The sequence below is a fragment of the Mercenaria mercenaria genome, chromosome 4 (genome assembly GCF_021730395.1).
Source record: "Mercenaria mercenaria strain notata chromosome 4, MADL_Memer_1, whole genome shotgun sequence".
In the NCBI taxonomy this organism is placed as follows: Eukaryota; Metazoa; Mollusca; class Bivalvia; order Venerida; family Veneridae; genus Mercenaria; species Mercenaria mercenaria.
Genome location: NC_069364.1, coordinates 97,216,240 through 97,240,186, shown reverse-complemented (window position 1 = coordinate 97,240,186; position 23,947 = coordinate 97,216,240). Strand labels below are relative to the sequence as shown.

Genomic DNA, 23,947 nt, shown 5'->3' with positions numbered 1-23,947 from the left:
ACCGGCTATTTATATATCACTGCATATAACATTTTGCAGATCTCTGTTTTAGAAGTTATTTGTCTGATTTTCATATAAATACAAGTCAACTTGTCACATGATGGCTACCAGGAAGCTGGTCAACTCTGTATAGAAACAACTGAAAATATTCCAAAGCATTTGTTCAGAAGTATGTCCATTTTTAGAGAACTTGAATAAAATAAACTTTTAAAGATCTGAATTCAGAATATACGCTGGAACTAAATTTATAATAAGAGCAGTAGTGATTAATTAAGCTCTGTAACTTTAAGACATTATCCTCACCAGATGTTTATCGTCGTTCAGTTTTTTCTGCAAAAAAAGGACAGTATATTTTATAAACATCTGGAGACGTTTAATACATAAAGATGGATACTAATTACTGTCTGTCTTTGATCCCACCGCCACGTCCTAGATACTGAGTTATGGTCGTCGCGTTATTAAGGCAAACCATACAACAGTTCATATATAAAAGATGGCATAATTGATATGCATGCACAAATCATAGACATATCCCTTTGAAGAAAGAAGAGAAATAACATAAAGAACCGAAATTAAAGATCAAAACAGCTCAGTCCCAAATTGGTTTTTGGAACTGTTTGTCATGCAGTCTCTCACTTGTTTCGTTCGGTATAACTATGAATGTGTTCGTTGTATTTTTTTTAAGTAAAAGCTAGTTTCGAAATAATATGATTCATTGTAAAAACCTACTAAATTATATTCTTTACAATACGGGAAGGAAGATGCCACCAAAGAAGAGAAAGCCCAGCGATACTGAAGACCAATTTTCAATGACACTTACTCAAGAACCAGAGAATACCCCAATCAGACGAACAATGGAACAGATGGTGAATACACTGGACGAAGTAACTAGGACATTATCAAAAATATCCATTAACATAGGTAAGATTTTTAAACTTATGACTGATCATAATGCCAGAAGCGAACAAACAGAGAGTGCCGATTCTTCCAATTACACGCGTACATTAGAAGCGGTCAAAGAACTTGTCGAAGCTACAAAAGCACAACCCTTTTTGATGGAATTAAATGAAATTACATTAGAACAAGAAGCACTGAAGATAAAAGAAAACATTGTTAATGCATGGTACAAAAATCTCTCAAAGTGTAAACAAGAGTTTTGGTATTATCTAAGAAATGAAAACCTAAGTAAAACGTATAATACCTAGATAAACAGCACTCCAATAATTCTTCCACAAAAGCTACAAATGAAAACTGTTGAAGGTGAACCCGTAGAGAGCGACAGGTCTTAGATAATTTTAATTCTTAAAGAGAGTTACTAGAGCTGCGAGCACAGAGTCATGCAGAGCACGTGAGGAAAATAGATAAATATATGGCAGTTATTATCAGTCAAAAAGCAGAAGGTACCGGGAAAACAATTTTAATTGAAATGTGGAAAGAATCATGCAAGAAAGAAGAGTCAATTTCTCATAAAAGATGGGAAAGAACAATCAGAAATGGCTGAACATATATGAAGATGCCTTTAAGGAAGCTACAGTAACGCAAATCCGTCTCTGTGGAAAGAAGCAGTTCAAGTTACTGTAGAAAATGAGAATGTTTTGCACAGGAACAACATTCCTCGGAGAAATACCAAGACCCGGTATCGTTCTGAAATAAACAGTGAAGTCACCGTACCTAGGAATCAGTCTGTAAATTATAGTAGACCCACAATGCCAATGTATCAGTCAACAAATACTTCTGAACTGGCATCCAGATCATATGCGGACATTACACTAGAAACTCGGAACATCAGGGCTAATGCCGCGTCAAATATGTATCGGCAAAATAGTTATCCAGAAACAAATAATGCCACATATATCGGTAAGAGATTTTCCAGGAGACAATACCCATACAACTCGCCACAGTGGCAACATAATAGTACTGCAAACAACAAACCACCAACTTACAACAGAAGAAACTATAATATGCGCAACAATCAGATAAATTTTCAGAATCAGACATTATAAGTAAATAATCAAAGTCCTTTTCTAGAACAAGCCTCATACCGCAACAGACCTTATCAGAAAATTATTAAACAACAAGAAAATCTGATATAAAGCTAATAATTATTTCTTCCAAAGCTATAAATGATAGTCAGTCTAAAATTTTAGAAAAGGGTTTAAAATTTACCCCAACTCCAGACAGAGAAATTCCTCAAGAATTGGAAAGTGATATCCAAGAATTTGTAAGAAAACTTTGGCTTATTGCATATTTTGATGGCGAAGAAGATCAAGATCCTTACTCGTCAGAAACGGGAGCGACTTCACTCCTTCAAGGAACAGGAACACTGCACTAGAAAACTTCGTTTCCAATATAAATAACTAACCCCGAAAAAATAGACACTAAGTAAAGTCTAACATAAGCAGAACAGAAAGAACAGCCATCAACACACTGATAAATAATCACTCAATTATAATTAAAGAAGCAGACAATTGTGGTTTAGTCGTAATCAGGATTAGGAACATTATAAAGATATAATTAATAATATGCTGAATGATACAGAATTTGAAAACTGTTTCACCGAAAAAGAATTTGATTATTTGCATAATTTTGAGATTAAACAAAGAAATTTTTATGGTTTGCCCAAAGGTCATATAAATAAAGAAATAAATGCAGCTTGTAACAGATATACAACACCAGTAGTCGAAGTGAAAATGTTTCTGATTTGAAGCTGCGACCAATACTTGCCAGACCTGCAATAGTTTCCAGTTATCCTCGTGATTGCACATTTTTTTTAAATCCACTTCCGCAGCAAAGAACTGATGGCAACATACTAATCTCATCTGACGTAGAGTCTTTATATTCCAATATCATACACGACTTGGAAATAACAGCACTAAAATTGTGGATAGGAAAACACAGAGATGATATACCGACACGTTTCTCAACAGAGTTCATGATAAAGGCAGCAAAGTGTATCTTAGAAAACAATACATTCTGCTTCAATGGAAACTATTATCGTCAGTTGAGGGGAACAGGTATGGGAACAATGTTCGCTCCTATCTATGCAACACTATCTCTTGGTATCTGGAAGAAATTTTGTATCAGCAAGTTGAAACAGAATTTAGTTTGGATTCCGCAGATTACTTCAAAGCCAACTGGAAACGATTTCTGGATGATATCTTCATTATATGGACACGTCCCCGATGCGATCTAGACAAACTAAATTCTTTGCTCTATATGTTACATCCGGACTTAACATTTATTATACAGTACTATAAAAAAGAGCTACTATTCTTAGATGTACTAGTTAAAATCATCAATGATAAAATCGAAACTGACATATTTTACAAACCTACCGATAGCAAGTAGTACCTACTCTTTAATTCTTGCCATCCAAAGCATACCTAGACGCCAGGCGCATTTGCAGAATCGTGTCGAATGATTTAATATTGCATGAACGCATGAAAGAACTGCGAGAATTTTTATTAGCGCAAAACTATCCAAATAATATAATAGAAAATGGGGTTGATAAAGCCTTGAGATTAGACAAACAGACCCTCCTACAAGTGCAATTAAAAATAATTTATCCGTTCTACAGACAGATCCGAAAATGACAAATATTGTACAGAATTACACCGTTATTAAAGTAAACGCCAGCCTGCCAATTTGAAGAAAATTCTAACAAGGGCCAAATTTGATGAAAACAAATCTGTTCCAAAAGTAACGAAATGTGATAAATCACACTGTGGACTTTGTCAGCATCTATTGGAGGAGGGCAACACATTTTATTTCAGAAGCGGAAAATCATTCACAATCAAAAAACACTTTATCCTGTGATGTTCAGAATTTAATATACGTTATAAGATGTTGTGGCTGCAGGAAGGAATATATTGGTGAGACAGGGGATTTTCTACGCAAACGAATAACTGTTCACCGACAACAGATAAGGGACAAAAATACACGAATGCTATATGTAAGTGAACATATCGACATATGTAATGGACAAAGACAACCATCATTTATGATCTTTTCATTATATAAATTACAATCTACAAACGCGATTTTAAGAAAATAAAAAGAACAATACAATTTTTTATCAATATATTTAAACCAGAGCTTAATTCAAGACATAGCTAACTATCACAAATAAATAGTTGAGAGTAACGTCCCTTCATTTTGACGTCATTTGACGTCGTTCCTATGCGACGTTATTGACGTTATTATCACTCCTGAAGATCTGCACAAGCAGTGAAACCGGTATAGTTCTTTTATATTTGTTATTGGACAGAATCGGAATAAACCAAATACTAGTATGTAATATTGGTGTATCTCCTTCACTTTATTCCTTTTTTCCCTGTATTTATGTATATAAATGCGTGTTCGTTTGTACTGCTAGGCGCTTTGCCGTAACTGATCTGGTATATTGTGATGGTGATTTAGTTCGTATAAATTCTATCTACTATATAATAATTTATAACGCGAATTGTATCCTAGCGGATCTCACGTATGGAAAAGTCAACTATTCAGAATTTAATTATATCTCTTAGTGCAAACTCTATATATTCAATGTATCCTCGAGATCCAGTTTAACTTACAGAGAGAGAGAGAGAGAGAGAGAGAGAGAGAGAGAAAATATAGCTTCTCTCAGTTAAAAAGACTAAAATGTCACTACTGATTTGTGAGACATGAAAACAGAGATTTGAGTATATATATGCAAATGTTGAACCAGTACGAATGTGTAGTACAATTCGGGCTCATATATAAATCCAAAAAAAAAATCATATATAAAGCAGCATCGAAACTAATCGTATTGGGTTAGTGGTGTGCGTATTCGTTTGTACTGTTAGGCGCTTTGCCGGTATTGGTCTGGTATATTGTAATGGTGATTTTGTTCGTATAAATTCTCTCTACTATATATACAGAGAGAGAGAGAGAGAGAGAGAGAGGGAGAGATGCTATATTTATAACATCAAACAAAGCGAAATTTGTTGATATATTACCATCTCGTTTCAATAAAACGTTTCAGTAAGTGGAAGGAAAATAGGCAACCAGTGTTGGATTCATTTTATTCGTTTACTCAAATAATATGGTTATTGTTACACATATATAACAATCATTGGTCCTTCATTGTAATGTGATATGAAGTTTTGTTTGCTCTCGACAACACAAGCTGCGCATGCGTAAGAAATGCCAGCGACATTATTTGCTTTTCATCTGCAACGGCTGACAATACGAAACTACAGTTTCTTGCACGGCGTCCCTTTCTGCTGATAAATGGACCACTATCTTGTCATCAACTCTTACATTTTTCTTACAGCGAGACGTGTTGCCAAAAGCAGTTAACTCAGTGTCGTATTGATTGTCATCGAGTGCGAAGGAATTCAACGAAAAGTGACTACTTCTGAAAACTTGAGATAATTAATTTGAAATAAATGAAATAAACATTTGCAGACAATGGTTCATACATTATTTTTACTTCATTTGGTGTGTAGCATACATGTATGAAGTCTTTTTCTTGTATAGCAGACGGGAATTTCCAGTGTTCACCGGTGCTAGAAAACTCCATCTTACACCCGGGGGTGTAAAATAACTCTCGTAAAGTAAATGGTGTATACAGAACTACATCCATGTATAAGATTTAAGCAGGATTTTATTACATAAAACGGAAAGAAAATACTTAGATACTTCCTCTAAGTTCCTTATAATATATTTCTCGATTGAAAAACGTTATATCTAAAATACATAATGTTCCACAGCAAAAGATTAAACAAAACCGGAGCTAAACATTGAAATTTGTCTTTGTAACGTCATTACGTATTTCCTATTTATGGACGTCGATTTCCCGCTTTGAATGCGCTGCTATAAGAAAATAGTGCTGAATATGGTTTGCAAAAAAAAAGATTCGACCACTATCGTCTTAACAGTTACCCACGAGCCAGGTATTCCCATATGCACCTGCAACCAGTAAAAGAATCATATGATTTTAAATAAACCGATGCAAATATCTAAAACAGACCTGGGACGAAAAATCTGATAATGACCAATTTCAAATTGATGTATTTCGCAATCTTTTTTGTTTTGTTTTGTTTGGTTGTCGCACAGGCAAAATAAAGGTGTTATAGCGACCTCTGTTATGTTAGAGTAACATATCTGGTGCCCCTCGATCTTTTTTGCAGGCATTGACGGGCATCTGAGTCGGACCATAAACCGTCCGAAAGCCAGCTGGATCCTAGGCGTGTTTTCGAACCGATATAGGTGAGCGGCAAGAAATATGAACACAGCAACCTCAATCACTTAGCTAAGAAAACAATTTAAAATGTTGTATTAGATAATTCACAATTTTATTTTATTCAATTTATCTAATTTGTATCAGATAATTGTGTCATGAACAGACTCAATCAAAGCGAGTCTGCTGTTTTTCTTCTTGGTTGCATTCTTTGCTTCAAAATGATTTTTTTTACAGATTTTATTGATTGTATCGTTGTTAGACACAACAGAAATTGTTTTGTTTGCGTGTTTTTCTTACACGCGAACATAACAATGATACATCACATTATACGGTATATATTGTGTTTATATTTGTTTAGCTGATTTTCAAAAGTAAGGGGCTTCGGTGATGGATGAACTATACCTAGACTGTTTCGTTGGCCAAAACTTACAATGTAGGTGGTGACTGCTTCAAGTCATAGAAAATCTTGTTAGTTGTAAAGTAAGTACAAGAGACAAAACAAATGCAACGTAAAACCGAATTCAAAGGACACCGCTGTCGTAATATATACAGCTTGATCTATATTAAACCTTACCAGAATGTTTGTCTGTATTTTGCCATATGTTGGTAAATTTCTAACTTTTGTTTGCATTTGTTTTTGTTGTGTGTGTGTGTGTGTGTGAGGGTGGGGGGGGGGGGCGGGAGAGAGAGAGCGGTAATCACCATTTTTCGATAGTATTTCAGTTATGTAACGCCGGAGAGTTAACCTAACCAGCGGTCCTGTATTCTGTATCAGTACCAACTTGTTTTTCGCAAGTAACTGCTAACTTCCCCACATGAATCATTGGAGGACATAATGTCTTCACAAATCATCATGGAGAAGATACAAATAGCCCGTGGATCGAACTCACGACCTAGCGAGGGGCCTCATTGGCCCAGTGGTTAAGGTCACTGACTTCAAATCACTTGCCCCTCATCGATGTGGGTTCGAGCCTCACTCGGGGCGTTGAATTCTTCATGTGAGGAAGCCATCCAGCTGGCTTACGGAAGGCCGGTGGTTCTAACCAGGTGCCCGCTCATGATGAAATAGTGCACGGAGGGACACCTGGGGTCTTCCTCCACCATTAAAGCTGGAAAGTCGCCATATGACCTGTCATGTGTCGGTGCGACGTGAAATGCAAACGACCCAGCGATCCGTACATCTGCGCTATGTTTACTGAGTTAAGCGGGCGGGCTAAATTTCTCACTATATTAATGGATATTTCATTACATATGTTGCCTGCATTTAACACTTGCTGCCATTTGATATTTGTGTGTATTGTTACATGTACATTACCATAACAAACGGTACCTTGTCGTGTATTCTATCAACCGCGTAAATGTTTCTTTCGAAGCACTGTCTGGCAAATGATAAACGCAACAAATACAAATACCTTCTTGTAACACATGTTCTCATAAGGCATTTTTAGAAATGAATACAAAAGTAGACATAGAAATGATAATTGTTTTAGGAACAGTCGAATATCATTGAAATAACTACAATATCTGCAATAAAAATGATAATAACGTACCTGGCGATACTTTTCAAAAACTTCAACATAAAACTAAAATTGTTCATTTTTTCATGCATAAAGGGAGCAACATGTATGTAAATCATAGCAAATACGTGTAGAATGTTTCAAAGCCTTTGCTGATATATTGCCTTATATAACTTCTGCAAGTTCGAAACTTTTTCTATACTATTTAACAAACATCAATTGTTCATTTTATTTAAATATTAAATCGCATATTCTCAAAGTTTGTTTAATAAACACAGAATATTAGTGCATTCATGTACAATTATCCCTCAATATTGTCACTATTAGTCTTACTAGTACCAGAATGTTTTCAAATGATTTTTTAAGGGATGTAATATGGTAGCCATTTTGATACTTGTAGACGGCTTAATATATTAGTATTCTGACCAGTCATAATCGGTTCCAAAATTTCCGGGTTTATTGCCTTTTACGTTGCATAGGCATCTTGAACCAATCAGTTGACATCTCATAACCTTTCCTAAATTGTCGCCATGTTTAGCACACCGACCTTCGACGTTAAATTTTCCTCTGGTGTCTATGCAGCCGCGACCTTTAACCCGTCGACATAACTTGCTCTCTGCTGTGACCTTCCATATAAGTATAATTGCGATAATAACAACTGAAATCCTTTGTGAAGAAGACATTGTCCCCACCAGAAACTTTCCGTCGATCAGTTTTATTTTTCGGATGATAAGAAATTGAAAACCCTCTTTTTCTGTAAAATAGACAAGAACATATTTTTATTAAAATCCGGAGATTAAAGGTATTTAGTAATCTAAATGAAATTGAAAGATTCAACAACTCCGTTTAAAAGAATATACTTACATAATATCAAATACCACAGTGTAAAAACATAATCCAAAGCCTCTAAGTTATATTAAATTTCAGTGGTAAGCAGTGAAACGTATTGATTGTTAGCTGCAACTGTAAAAGAAAGTATTTTACCTGCCTAATCTTGCACTGGTTTTGTTTCGCTATCCCCTCTTAATAAAGTCCTTGCAAGGCATGTCGACTTATATAGGAGAGTTGTCAACCAATTGAATAGTACTTAAGATATTTCATTGATAAAAGTTACGAAATCAATACATAAAAAGGAAATGAAACTCACTTTAAAAGGGATGTTATGTTCATTTTATCGAGATTTCTAGGTAATACTCATCACCGTGATGATGCATCCAACCACTTACAATATGTATGCTGACCTAACAATCATCGTACAGACACATTACACATCACATCACATTTTTGCAAGGCATTATAATTATTTTGTGTATCACAGGTACGGACCGGACATGAATAAAACCTAATTGGCCTATAAACTGAAGAAGCGGCATTGACCTTTGCGCTAGGGGTCTGAATTTTGCCCCTGACAAATCATTTTATTACAGGTAACGTTTTGCTAAGAAATATTAAAATCTCTAGATGGATGGCAGTTATTAACCAGACAGGAAAAAACTCTCAATGAACGTTGAAATGTAACCTTTATCTTTGAGCTAGGGTTTGATGTTGCGAATGACACGTAGTCTAGTTCGGACATAAAACAGACACTGTTAATACCATGTCAAAGTGTAGCCTTGACCTTTCAGCTAGAGTTCTAAGCTTGTCTTTTTTGTCTGACATTGGTGTAATATTAAAATTTCTTACTTGAAGTTCGAGTTACACACCGGACAGGAAAACAAAACTGTTGATCTCCAAGTGTTAGGGGTTTAGTGATGGTTAAAGAGGTCATACTGAAAAACAATTTTTAAAATATTTCCGTACAATTATATAAATAGTGTTAAAATATTAGTTGTAAACATAATTTCGCAATAGATGTGAATAAAAATATTTCAAGTTGAGATTTTACATAGATGCCAGTCTATTTTATAAAAGAAGAAAAAATATTCACTGAAACAGTTTTAAACAACTCTTATTAAAGACTAAACGTCAAAGTATGCACTGCGCTAGGAAGCGAACAATTTAAATATGTTGCGGTGCTTGCAAATATAGATTGACCTTTTATAAGATAAAGTAACTCCGAGAAAGGACACCTTCCTCATTTCGAATAGATTTGTTCCCTTTGTGCCATTCATTTAAACCAGGTTACAGCAGCGTTGTTTGTGCCGTGTGGCGGCCGTAAAAAGTCTCCCCGTATATTCAATCAGGGCTGTTATATTTTGATCTTCTCAGATCGTTCAGCACGACTTTTGTGTCATGTTATTAGTACTGTTTAGTTTATCAGCTTGAACATTTCGGCCTGGGTGGTTCCAATACTCCCGCTTTCATAGCATCACCCCTAGGATATGGTGACTGCTTTTTAATTTTGTCTTTTGGCAGTTCCTGTGATGTGCAGGCTCCATTACCTCAGATCCCCTTTCTCAATTCCACTTTGTTTAGTTTTGCCCATTATTTTCTCGTTTAGGGCAAACCCATTATTTTAACTGGGGACCATACGCCTCTTTTCATGGAATTACACGCTAGTGTATCATAGAAGGATCCATGTGCACCGCCGTATGAATACATCTGCTGATGTCTCTAAATTGTTTTTGTACTTGTAGCATGTGTAAATATTGAGTTCTGCTCAACCCGGGGCTAGAGGGCGTGGACGGTAGCATACATTTCCACTACCGTCCATGAATAGGCTCAATCAAACCGAGCCTGCAACATTTTCTTTTTTGTCGTGTTGAGCGACCTGTGGAGTTTCCAATTTTTCTATTTTAAAAAGTCTCCTCGTACTTAGATTTAGTGTTTTTATATTTTCTAGTCCTTTTTTGGTATGGAGACCATTCAAGTCTATGATATGTAGAATTCCGCTTAAGTCAGTGCCAGGGGGCGAAAGGGGTGCTGCACTTTCCATTACTTTTCATAAACGAACACGATCACTAAAATCTGTATATAATTCTTTGGATGCATTATAATAGCAGACTCGGTTTGACCGAGAGTGTTCATGAGAGGTAATGAAATGTGCACCAACTCTTACGCCACCTAGCACCGGCTTAAGCGGAAGTCTATTACACAACTATTGAATGGACTCCATGAGCCCAAAGGACCAGAAAATATAACAACACTAAATCCAATTACGGGGATACTTTTTACAGCCACCACATTGCACTTAAAGATTGCTGTTGTGATAGTTGATAAAACTTTTAAATAGAGCCGAATTTGTTAGTATGTTATTTTTTCTTGATTCCATCCTATGCTTTTAAATGATCTTATAGAATTTATTATGTCAAGACGTTTATAGAACGAAGTATTTTTCCATTGCAATTGTCATTGTTAAACATACTTAAAACTGGTGTGTGATATTTTAATCTTACTATAGTAAAATAGAAAAGTGGAAACTCCACAGGTCGCCCAACACGAAAGAAAAACGAAAATGTTGAAAGCTCGGTTTGATTGAGCCTGTTCATGGATGGTAGTTGAAATGCATGCTACCGTCCACGCTATCTAGGCACTCAACATTTACACATGCTACAAGTATAAAAATAGTTTAGAGACATCCGCAGATGTGTCCATACGGTGCTGTACATGGAACCTTCAATGATATATTTGCATGAAATTCCATGAAAAGCGGCGTATGGTCCCCAGTTAAAACAATGGATGCATATCTATATTAACTGATAGTCGCTTATTTTATGCAAACAAAACGTGTGTGTGAATTTTTCGACCTTTTGATGTTGCTTCTGAGCAAGTTTAGTGAACTTCCATTTAGCAGTTACTAGTTTAAAGTTACTTGAAGGTTTAGCCATGTTTGTTGTTGCCTATCTAGTGGTTTATAGAAAGAAGTCATTTTAAGACTTTTCTTTCCAATTTCCAGCCTAAGTTGTCCTATATAGGGTCAACAATTTTAAGAGAAAACCTTACAAGGATGCTAGACACCACGTCTGGTGACACACCATTCGTTGGCAGTGAGATGTTTTCATTAGATCCAGCTGCCTCTTATAAGAGCCAAGTGCCCCATTTTAAAACATTCGAAAATGTTATAATGATGCTTCAGGCAAAGTCAGTGTATAGATTGACCTTTTATAAGATAAAGTAACTCCGAGAAAGGACACCTTCCTCATTTCGAATAGATTTGTTCCCTTTGTGCCATTCATTTAAACCAGGTTACAGCAGCGTTGTTTGTGCCGTGTGGTGGCCGTAAAAAGTCTCCCCGTATATTCAATTAGGGCTGTTATATTTTGATCTTCTCAGATCGTTCAGCACGACTTTTGTGTCATGTTATTGGTACTGTTTAGTTTATCAGCCTGAACATTTCGGCATGGGTGGTTCCAATACTCCCGCTTTCATAGCATCACCCCTAGGATATGGTGCCTGCTTTTTAATTTTGTCTTTTGGCAGTTCCTGTGATGTGCAGGCTCCATTACCTCAGATCCCCTTTCTCAATTTCACTTTGTTTAGTTTTGCCCATTATTTTCTCGTTTAGGGCAAACCCATTATTTTAACTGGGGACCATACGCCTCTTTTCATGGAATTACACGCTAGTGTATCATAGAAGGATCCATGTGCACCGCCGTATGAATACATCTGCGGATGTCTCTAAATTGTTTTTGAACTTGTAGCATGTGTAAATGTTGAGTTCTGCTCAACCCGGGGCTAGAGGGCGTGGACGGTAGCATGCATTTCCACTACCGTCCATGAATAGGCTCAATCAAACCGAGCCTGCAACATTTTCTTTTTTGTCGTGTTGAGCGACCTGTGGAGTTTCCAATTTTTCTATTTTAAAAAGTCTCCTCGTACTTAGATTTAGTGTTTTTATATTTTCTAGTCCTTTTTTTGGTATGGAGACCATTCAATGTCTATGATATGTAGAATTCCACTTAAGTCAGTGCCAGGGGGCGAAAGGGGTGCTGCACTTTCCTTTACTTTTCATAAACGGACACGATCACTAAAATCTGTATATAATTCTTTGGATGCATTATAATAGCAGACTCGGTTTGACCGAGTGTGTTCATGAGAGGTAATGAAATGTGCACCAACTCTTACGCCACCTAGCACCGGCTTAAGCGGAAGTCTATTACACAACTATTGAATGGACTCCATGAGCCCAAAGGACCAGAAAATATAACAACACTAAATCCAATTACGGGGATACTTTTTACAGCCACCACATGGCACTTAAAGATTGCTGTTGCGATAGTTGATAAAACTTTTAAATAGAGCCGAATTTGTTATTATGTTATTTTTTCTTGATTCCATCCTATGCTTTTAAATGATCTTATAGAATTTATTATGTCAAGACGTTTATAGAACGAAGTATTTTTCCATTGCAATTGTCATTGTTAAACATACTTAAAACTGGTGTGTGATATTTTAATCTTACTATAGTAAAATAGAAAAGTGGAAACTCCACAGGTCGCCCAACACGAAAGAAAAACGAAAATGTTGAAAGCTCGGTTTGATTGAGCCTGTTCATGAATGGTAGTTGAAATGCATGCTACCGTCCACGCTATCTAGGCACTCAACATTTACACATGTTACAAGTATAAAAATAATTAAGAGACATCCGCAGATTCCCAGTTAAAACAATGGATGCATATCTATATTAACTGATAGTCGCTTATTTTATGCAAACAAAACGTGTGTGTGAATTTTTCGACCTTTTGATGTTGCTTCTGAGCAAGTTTAGTGAACTTCCATTTAGCAGTTACTAGTTTAAAGTTACTGGAAGGTTTAGCCATGTTTGTTGTTGCCTATCTAGTGGTTTAGAGAAAGAAGTCATTTTAAGACTTTTCTTTCCAATTTCCAGCCTAAGTTGTCCTATATAGGGTCAACAATTTTGAGAGAAAACCTTACAAGGATGCTAGACACCACGTCTGGTGACACACCATTCGTTGGCAGTGAAATGTTTTCATTAGATCCAGCTGCCTCTTATAAGAGCCAAGTGCCCCATTTAAAAACATCCGAAAATGTTATAATGATGCTTCAGGCAAAGTCAGTGAATTGGTTTTTGTTTCTATACCAGTACAAACCTGTTCTCTGCAAGTAACTGCCAACTTCCCCACATAAATCAGAGGTGGAGGACTAATGATTTCAGACACAATGTGAACATACGCCCCGCCCGAGGATCGAACTCACGACCCCGCGATCCGTAGACCAACGCTCTTACCTACTGAGCTAAGCGGGCGGGCTCAGTGAATTGGTATCCCCCGCCAAACGGAATAAAGTTTTCATTTTTGAAGAAGCATTCTCTGCCTGCAGAAAGCATTTAAATGCTTTGAAATGGAATGAATTGAATTTCATTCTTCTAAATCTTTGATCGAAATCCATTTTCAAAATATTGTCTCGATGAAAGCTACCTGTTAACCAGGTTTGGTCTGCTTACCTCATTCCTAACTGAAGTTATCGCGAGAAGACAACATTGTTCTTGACATTGACTTATCCAAGCAAAATTCATCTAAAACCATGGTCTACATGCAAAACTTCTAAATTCTAAGTATGGATGCAATATACTTTTTTCTTGGTGAAGTTATTGACCAGAAAGAATTTTTCTAGTGTTAGTAACAGCGACCTTGACTTCCGAGAAAGCTATATAAGTACTAAGCTTGATCACAATATTTCATAGCAATTTACAAAGAAATGACATATATAATAAGCATTACATAAGTACAAAGGTCCATAACTCATGTGTTCCTGAAGCAATTTCCTTCAACCCATCCATGTCCGAGATATGACTCCGGACAGACAGAAAATGGAATCAAATATTACATTATGTATGTACAAAAGGTTGACTTGCCATAGATACGGTTTCAGACGGACGGACAACGCCAAAACTATATCCCTCCACCTTCGGCAGGGGATAATACAGATCAATCAAGCGGAGAGTGAGAAGTGATTCGGAGAATATTTTTCTATTTTTAGCCCTGGCAAACCCAGAATTGGACCAAGTGCAACATTTTGAAAACATACGAGAGATGCCATTATAATGATGCTACAGACTAAGTTGGATGAAGATCAGTCAAACGGTTCATGAGAAGAAATATTTTACAATTTTATCTATACTAAGCTGAAGTGGCCCCTCAGTGGGTGGAGCCGGTTGCCCCAATTTGAATAATTAGGTAGAATACCTTTTCGATGATGCTATAGGCCAATATTGATGAAGATCTATCTAGTGGTACATGAGAGTAAGTCATTTAAAGGTGTTTCTAATTTAGATCCAGTGGTCCCTAAAAGAGGGTATTGCAATCATTTGAACTAATTTGGAAGGAGACATTATAATGATGCTACAGATTTTGGACTGCATATGGGGTCAATAGAGACAAGGTCCATAAATAGGAAAGTAGTTTCCACTCAATAGCTAGCTACGAGTCAGGAATCACTTGGTGCATAGATAGATTCTATGGATCAGGACCTTTGAATGCATATAAGGTCGCATGGGTAAACGTCAATGTCACCTACCGAGTCTGCAATTTTCACTGTTTGCATTGTTCTCAGTCTTCTGAGGGATCTACTTTCCAGATTATATTGATAAAAAATAGAAGAAAACTATCTCTGCTCAATACGTGACATATGACACTTAAACTTAGTATGTAGGTAGATTGCAGCATAAGGAGAGAGTTTGGGATTGCGTATAGGGCCACTAGGGTCAGGAATAAGATCATCATTTCTTAAAATAGAAAAAAAACAGTTTCCGCCCAGTAACTTAAGCGACGACCAAATGAATGAAACTTGCACCTCGCCCGGGGATGAACGCACAACCCTGCGCTCCAGCTTGCTTCCTGTATGCGGCACCGGAAACATAACAACCCAAGTATGCCATATGTGTACAATGTTGAAACAAATATCTTGCACTAGGCCTATTATATACTTAGGTAAGCTTAGTATCTCGTGTACAATTATATTTGTTTCGAAGCATGTGGTTATAAGTTGTAACCCGTTCAGTTATTTGAACCTCATTCGTACTGGCACTGTCACTATCTATATGCTTGTTATACCTTTACTTTGATTAGCGTGATTTGATACAGTCAAATATTATAAACAAAACATATATTACAAGTACTGAAAACGATATTACTCTTCATTAAAGCTACTTTTACATTACAACTTAAAGGGATATCATACATGTCTTATATTACAATAAAATGTCGTTTTCAGTTGTAAATAAAATTCTTAATTCAAAAACTATTATTCAGAAGAACCTAGCACCATTAATTCCGTTCATTTACATTTTATATAAATATTTTAATTTGCTTTAGTTTCCCTTATCATATCTTACAAATATGCATTTAAGGTATACTTGATTCAGTGTTGTTATATTTTCTGGTCCTTTGGGATCATGGAGTCAATACATGTGTAATAGACTTTCGCTTAAGCCGGTGCTAGGGGGCGTGAGACTGAGAGGTGTTGCACATTTCATTACCTCTCATAAACAGACTCAATCAAACAGAGTCTGCAATTATTTTGCTTGGTTGCATTCTTTGCTTCCAAAGGATCTTTTTATAGATTTTATTATGATGTTTGTCTAACGATCCGCAGAATATTATTTTAGACACTTAAAACCACAAACCTTGAAAACGTTCTTAATGGAAGTGAGTTGGGTTTTACGGCGAATCGACACAAAATGGTCATATATCGCCGATCCTAATGAAAGAGTACTACGTTTGACACTGTAGCAGCGATGGGCAAGTGCAATATTAACGACGTAATCTGGGGACTAAAATAATCTGCTTTAAAACTGAATTGAGTCTTCTTTACATAGTCCAGCTGTGTTTATACATAAAATTGATATTTGTCATACACGTGAAAAGCTTGTACATATAACTGTCTCGCCACGAAATGTCTAAGTAGTATAATTACTTCCTGATATAATCTGAAGTATTCCTTGAATTGTTTACGATTGCCATAAATAGTAATCATCTTCAACACTTATAAATTAAACAGTGATTAACAGTGATTAACAGTGATTATAACTTCACTCAATTGACTATCGGCTGGATACGCATTTCTATTTAAAACTGAAGTTGATATTTCTCTGAGCTTTTTGTTAAAATTGACAAGCCTCTAACAATATTCATCGTTCTAACATTAATATTGCTACATGTTTCTGTGCTAAACCAAACGTAATAAAACACGTATACGCAAAACTATATGAATCCTAGAATCCTAGCCCATATGAATACCGTTATTTCTAAATTCAATTTAATAGTGGTAACTACATTTCATTTCACAGTTAATGCAGCACCTTCAGAACAAATACAAATTGAAGGAACATCCGAAAATAACTCCGACCTCTCTGTTAAAGAACCACAGCAAAATTGGCAATGTTACCAAATCCAAAAAATCACTTCTTCAACAGAAAATAGTTGATTCTGTCCTATTGTTTTTGTGCCTAGTTTAGTCATGTGATACGTAAATTGACCTGTCGTTACAGTCACTTGATCTCTGTCGTCTGCAGCAAGTTTTTTGTGTGTTAACAACACACAGAAACGATTCAAGGGATAACAATGCTATCTGATTTAGATATTAAAACGTTCGTTAATAATCAAAAACTTAAAAATACAGTAAAAAGGATCATCAGATGTTGGAATATTTGAAAAGTCGCTAAAAGAAGCCGTTCCGGACGAAACCTAGAAATTGGTATCAGCCCTGACTGTCTGAATAGCTACCTCAGCAGTTTTTATTTAACGGTTAAAAAACAAAATGGAGAAGATTATGAATGGCAGCGGAGGGCGGTCAGCATCCAAAACATGTCTGCTCTATAATTCAGTTTTCGTCGGATCTTCACCAAACTTGCTGACAATGTTAGTGGGCATTCGTCTCGGCCAATTTCGATAACCAGCCGAATTGTACCAGGCACTCTTTGATTATAGTCCTTGAATTACTCGAAAAACGGGGAATTTAGCCTTGTCTGCTCTTTCAAGTCGAACAGTTTTCATCCGATCTTCACCAAACTTGCTGACAATGTTTGTGGGCATAATATCTAGCAAGTATTATTACACCAATATCGCCAAATGGTGTAATAGGGAGTTGGAATATACTTTTTTTAAATGAGACACGCAGTAATTAACAAAAATCAATAATTAACGTAATATTACTAGAATAAAATAAATTTAATATAAAAAGGTTATTTAAGGTAATTTTGAAATTTATACATGCACTCACACCAATAAACTAGAAAGGCGGAATACAAATCATAACATTTAATCAACTATTATTACAGTAAAAAAAAATGACAAAAAGTTTTTAACATTCAAACATAATTGGACTTATGCTGAAAACCATTTAACTCGCACGGACTCGTTCCAAGTATGCCAGGTATTTAAATAACTACTATGTACAACATTTTGAAACATAGTGACTCAAGTATCATATTGACCAGTAAAAACTATGGTTTTGAACTTCCGAATATATTTTTTTTCTTAATACATGATTTTCTTTATTTTTTTCTAATACTTTTAACTTTTTTGGATTTGTGATCAATTAAAATCAATTGTTTTAAGTATATGGTATAGTAATTAAGTAATATTCAAATGTAGTTCATTTTTTATAATATTGAAATATAGATAATTTAAGCCTTTAGTAGAGAAATTAGTTCCTTCCGTAGGGGACTTTAGTATGCAAGGAATACTTCTTCCACTCTGATAATTTTAATGTTTCATTTCTGTTACATTTGAGTTCGAGAAGGCAGCCTAATCAAATTTAAGATGTACGCATTAATAAGTACATTGTTCCACAGGCAAGTATTATTGTCAATTTTATTTAGTGAGAGATATCTGTTTTGAGTTGCTTTTGTTTATTTATGATTTGCTCTCATCTCATTTCCATTTGAGAAGCCAACGGTCAACCTGGTACTCCCAGATAGGTTTTCGCTTGCCAGAAATTTGTTTTTGTTCGTTTCCTAGGTATAGTGATTGAATAGAAGACGATTTTTGGGGTTTTCTTGTTATATTTATTGCAGCCTCTTTTTCCATTTAAAAGACATAGTTTTCTGACACCAACAAGGATACTTATTATTAAAGATTTTGATAGGTATTTGTGCACTCCAACTGTTTTATTTACGTTGCTGCATTTATGATGGTTTCGTGTCCGGCTCTGTCGAGAATATATACTTTTAATTACATTAGATAGGTCAAAATTGTATATACATCACACAGATAGGATTCACAGGCACTGATCGCCATATTAATTCCAGATGGATATGACCCAGTTTTGAATAGTTTATCCCTGACTAACAAGACCTAGATACCTTTTGACAGGTAAGATCAATACATAGTAAGTGATCATTGACATTAATATGTTTAAGGCTCTTTTCGGTTTGGTGCTGTGCTTCCGTAAAATTCTCTTAGTTAACATACACAAAGTAAAACGTACCCTATTAGGTTTGTATTTGAATTAATTTGCATAATGCATCTGTCATAAATGCAGTCAAGGTTGTTTCACAAAGAGGTAATCATGATATTAGTTTATTAACACGACCATTATCTAGGTAAAATTAATAAAACATGTTTGAGAATTTTATTATAAATTTTTGTGAAAAACCCGGCAAAACCACATAATGGCTCAAATACGTTTTCCAAGTTTTTGAGCTTTATGTCAGGTGTTCTTATCAGCATCTTAAATTGGTCAGGAATTATTTTGTATCGCAAATACTATAATTTAAGAAGTTTGGTAAGAGCATGAATTATCTTCTAAACATTTAAAGAATATTAGGCATTCTAATCCCTACCGTTAGGTTTTTTGTTATTGGGAAATTTAGGATTTAAAAATGTTTGGGCAATTTGGTAGTAAGTCAATACATTACTAAATTTAATGTGACTTGATCTACAACATTTGATTTACACGCTTGTTCAACAGAAATTTGCCGAAATACATTAATGTAAAAAGTTGTTGGAAACATTTTAGCCTGATAGGCTTGGATGACAACAACACGGGTCTTCAGCATAAATCATATGATAAAATTGTTTGGATTGGAAGAGTCTCCCGTATATCTTTCTAGGTTTTTCCAAATGTAATATCTCAGCAAGTTTATTACCACCAAATCGCCAAATGGCTGTTGTAGGGAGGTTGCGCAATATACTTTTTTTTAAATGATGATACGCAGAAAAAACAACATTCAATGAATTACGTATATTACTTATGAAGTGAAATAAATTTAGAATAAAAAGGTTATTTAAGGTCTAACTTTGTTCTGTATAATTTATATTTGCACTCATACCAAGCTGGGAAAAACTAGAAAAGGCAGGAATACAATATTCAGTGAAACATTTTTAATTTAAACTATTATTATAGTAAGATAAAATAGATATAGAATAAAAAGGTTATTTAACATTGTACTGTACAATACGAGATATATTTGGACTCGTACCCAGCTGAGAAAACCATATTGAACTCGCCTAGCGGCTCGTCCAATATGGTTTTCTCAGCTGGGTACTCGTCCAAATATATCTACGTATTGTACAGAACAATGTTAAATAACCTAATAATATAAGCTCAAGTATCATATTGACACAGTTAAAAACTAAATGGTTTTGTAATTTCTTCAGAATTACTTCTCTTTAATACGATGATTTCTTTCATTTTTTTCTAATATTTTCCCACCATTTTTATGGAATGTTATCAAAATTAAAATCAAATACTGTTTTATATTTATAGATGTTATAAGTAATCAATACATCGTATATATTCAAATGTAGTATAATATTGTTTATATATCATTGGAAGATATAAGATCATTATGTTAAGCTGCAGTAGAGAAAATTAGTTGCCTTCCAGTAGGGGACTTTGTATTGCAAGGCAATACTTCATTCACTTGAATACACTGTCTTGTCTATCTTGTTAAATAGGTAAGTGCGAGGATGGCATGCCCTAAACACATTTAAAGTACCCCGGTTCCTTTATATAGTTTACTTACCGTTCCAAGGCGGAACCTCTATTTTCATTTTTTTGTCAATTTCGTATTTAAGTTTGTATATTATCTTGTTTTTTGCTGGTGTTTCTGTCCTTATTCCTCCCTCCCGAATGCATTTGCATCTCATCTCCATTTACTATGAATGAGGTAAGGTGCCAACGGGCTGACCCTAGGCGATGCCCTAATTGTTGTTTTTCTTGCTTGCCCGTTTGTTTGTCTCGTGCTCGTCCTTATTTGCGCTGATGTGATTTGCAGTGTAGGAAGACCGAGTTTTTGGGGCGGGTCGTTCTCTGTTTAATATTTATCTAGCTAGCTCTTTTCCACTTCTCCTAAAAGCTCCATACCGTTTTCTCTACCCATTACCTATATTATATCTTATATAATTAAAATGTGCTTTAATTAGGTTTTGAAGCACCCCATCTGTAATATCTTATTTTTCGTTGCTAGCCTATTTGCGATGCATGGCTCTTTGCCTGTGTTTTCGGTGCTCTGTGCTCCCGAGAAATATACCCTTACCTTTTATCTCTAACATATAACAATAGGCCAAAAAAGTGTATCATCACCACTCATTGTCTTCTCATGATAGAATATCTATCAGTGCATCTATAATCAGCACATATTTAATTCAGTGCGATAATGCTACTGTAGTATGAAAGTGCAGTTATAATTGGTCTGTTCTTATGACAAGATAGATAATTATATGAATACGAATTCCGAAATTATCAAAGCAGTTAAGTTTCATTGACAGTTGATATACTGTTCATAAGGCTCTTTGTCTGTGTTTTGGGTGATCTGTGCTTCCGAAAAATTTTCCCTTACCTTTTGTCTCTAACATACTACAACAGGTCAGAAAAGTAATCACCACTCATATCAGCGCATTTATATTCAGCACATATTAAATTCAGTGCGATAATGCTACTGTAGCATGAAAGTGCAGATGTAATTGGTTATGTGTTCTTATTACAACAGAGATAATCATATGAATACAAATTCTAAATTTATTTAACACTGAACAACTGTACTGGAATAAAAATTAAGAATAAAATCAATAAGTGACCGATATGAGTTATATTTTAATGAATATAAATAATTTTGTGAGAAAACAGCAAAACAAAACCACATCAATGGCTCAAATCACGGTTTTCCAAGTTCTGTTTGCTATATGTCAGGTGTTCTTTATACAGCTCATTTATAGTGAGTGAGTGAGTTAGTTTTACGATAAATCGACAACAAAAAGGCCATATATTGCCGAGAAGAAGTTGTATAGAAAACATGAATTATAAAGCTTACTAAAAACATTTAACAAGTGACGGAGTATTGCAGTGGCAGTTCATAAGTCCCCTACCGGTATAGGTTTGTTTGTTTTGCTGGCAACAGTGTTAGGATTAAAAATGATTTGAGGCATTTAGGAGCTAAGAAACAAAAGCTAGTTTACTAAAATTTCAATAGTGACCTTGATCTACAAACATAGATTATGTACACAACGCATTGTCTCATCAAGGAAATATTTGTGTGCCGTTTTAAGATAATCAATCAATGCTCATAAAAGTTATGTAGTGGAAACAAATTTTACTTGACCTTCAATACTGGCCTTGACCTTTGACCAACAACAACGGGTCATGTGCGAGAGCATGAAAATATATGAGATAACCTTTTTATTTTGAGTAAAAGAATGTCAGGAACTTATTCTGTTGTACCTGAATATCACTATCGTTTAACCATTTGAAAGTTTGGTTCCAAAATTTCTGAATCTTTATACAGTTCCAGAACAAGTGTTCCATACTTTCAACTTCCATATTACAAAAGTCACACAGGCTCGATTCTGTTAAATTGCATTTTAATAAAAATTTGTTTGTTGCAATATTTCTGTGAAGAAAATTAAAATGGAAGTTTTGTAAGCTGTTATCTTTGCAACAAGTAACAGAATGTTTGAATATATCTTTCCAACAGAACTGATTTTCCGAAAAGAATAATTCCCATTTAATTTGAGATTTTGTTTTTTCATCTGACAGTCTTTTTTTAAATTTTAGTTGGGTTTTTATTCAAGTAACAGGATTTTGTTGTTTCTAATAATTTATATAAGTTTATTTCATCTGCTGTATCGTTTACATCAATTGTTCCTAATTTCATTTTCCATTCTTTTGGAATTGATGCAATTAATCTATGATAGTTTAAAAACTCTGAGTTAGGTATATGATATTCGTTTTTAAGTATGTGTTTTTTAACTGTTTAGTTTTCATGTCGTAGATATCTTTAATATAAATTATGTTTTTCTTTACCCATAAAGGGAAATTTATTATTGATTTATTATTTTTAATGAGCGAATTATTTCATATTATTTACATTGTTACATTTTGTGGATTTTTGTTGAAAATTATTTTGCTCCATGAAATAAGGATATCTTTTAAGAATGTATTTTCCAATTTCAATTTAAAAATATCTTTTTCATTTAAGTTACATTTAAATAGATTCATCTCAGATATTTTTTCCAATCTTTTGTTTGATATTTCTTTCCTTTTTCCATTATTGGAATTGCTTTTTATCCTTTTTATCCAGCCAGCGTTGATAGAATTCAAATATATTGGAATGTCTACCATGTTTATACCTCCACAGTCATAATAAGTTTTAAGATATCTCTTTTGATTTTATCTCTTTTGGAATTCCAAATAAATTCATAACTATTCAGTATCAGTATTTTGATTATTTTTTCAGATGAGTTTGGAAGTACTGAAAATAGGTATGTTAATTTGGGATGGATTAATATTTTAGTATTGAAACATTTCCTATTGTTGTTAAACGCTTTGATTTCCATTTCCGTATATCGGTGTAGAATTGGTTTATCCTTGATTCATAATTCAGTTCTATTATTTTCTTTGTATTTGAGTGGAAAATTATACCTAAAGTGTTTGCTTCTTCTGAAGTCCAGGTTATCTTCTCAAATTATTTTTTACAGTAAATCAAATCATGTTGGTTTCTCATTGAATCTATTCTGAGTACTTCTTTGTAGTAATAAAAATGTCCTTCGATGCAATTAAGGTTATGGGGTAGAAACAAAATCACATGACCTTAAAAAGTGACCATGACCTTTAAGCATAGATCATGTGTTGACAGACTGTCTCATCATGGGGAACGTTTATGTGCACTACTAAGATAATCCATCAATGCACATAAAAGTTATGAAGCGGACACAGTTTTACTTGACCTTCAATAGTGACCTTGGCCTTTGACCTACAATCATGAGTCATGTACGTGCATTATTTACATATTGCCTTCTATACATATACCAACTTTTATGAACCTAGCTTGGATACTGTTTGAGTTATTGCATGGTGCAGATTTGTAGACAAACAGAGAAAT

At 34.8% G+C, this 23,947-nt stretch overlaps 1 long non-coding RNA gene across 1 annotated transcript; it reads right to left on the bottom strand.

Moving 5' to 3' along the window:
• Nucleotides 1-7,617: 7,617 nt before the first annotated feature.
• LOC123553605 (uncharacterized) lies at nucleotides 7,618-8,894 on the bottom strand. Its single transcript, XR_006686801.2, has 2 exons — nucleotides 8,710-8,894; nucleotides 7,618-8,479 (listed from the first exon to the last, which is right to left on the bottom strand). It is a non-coding gene; the product is annotated as an uncharacterized LOC123553605 (long non-coding RNA).
• Between the last annotated feature and the right edge of the window lie 15,053 nt (nucleotides 8,895-23,947).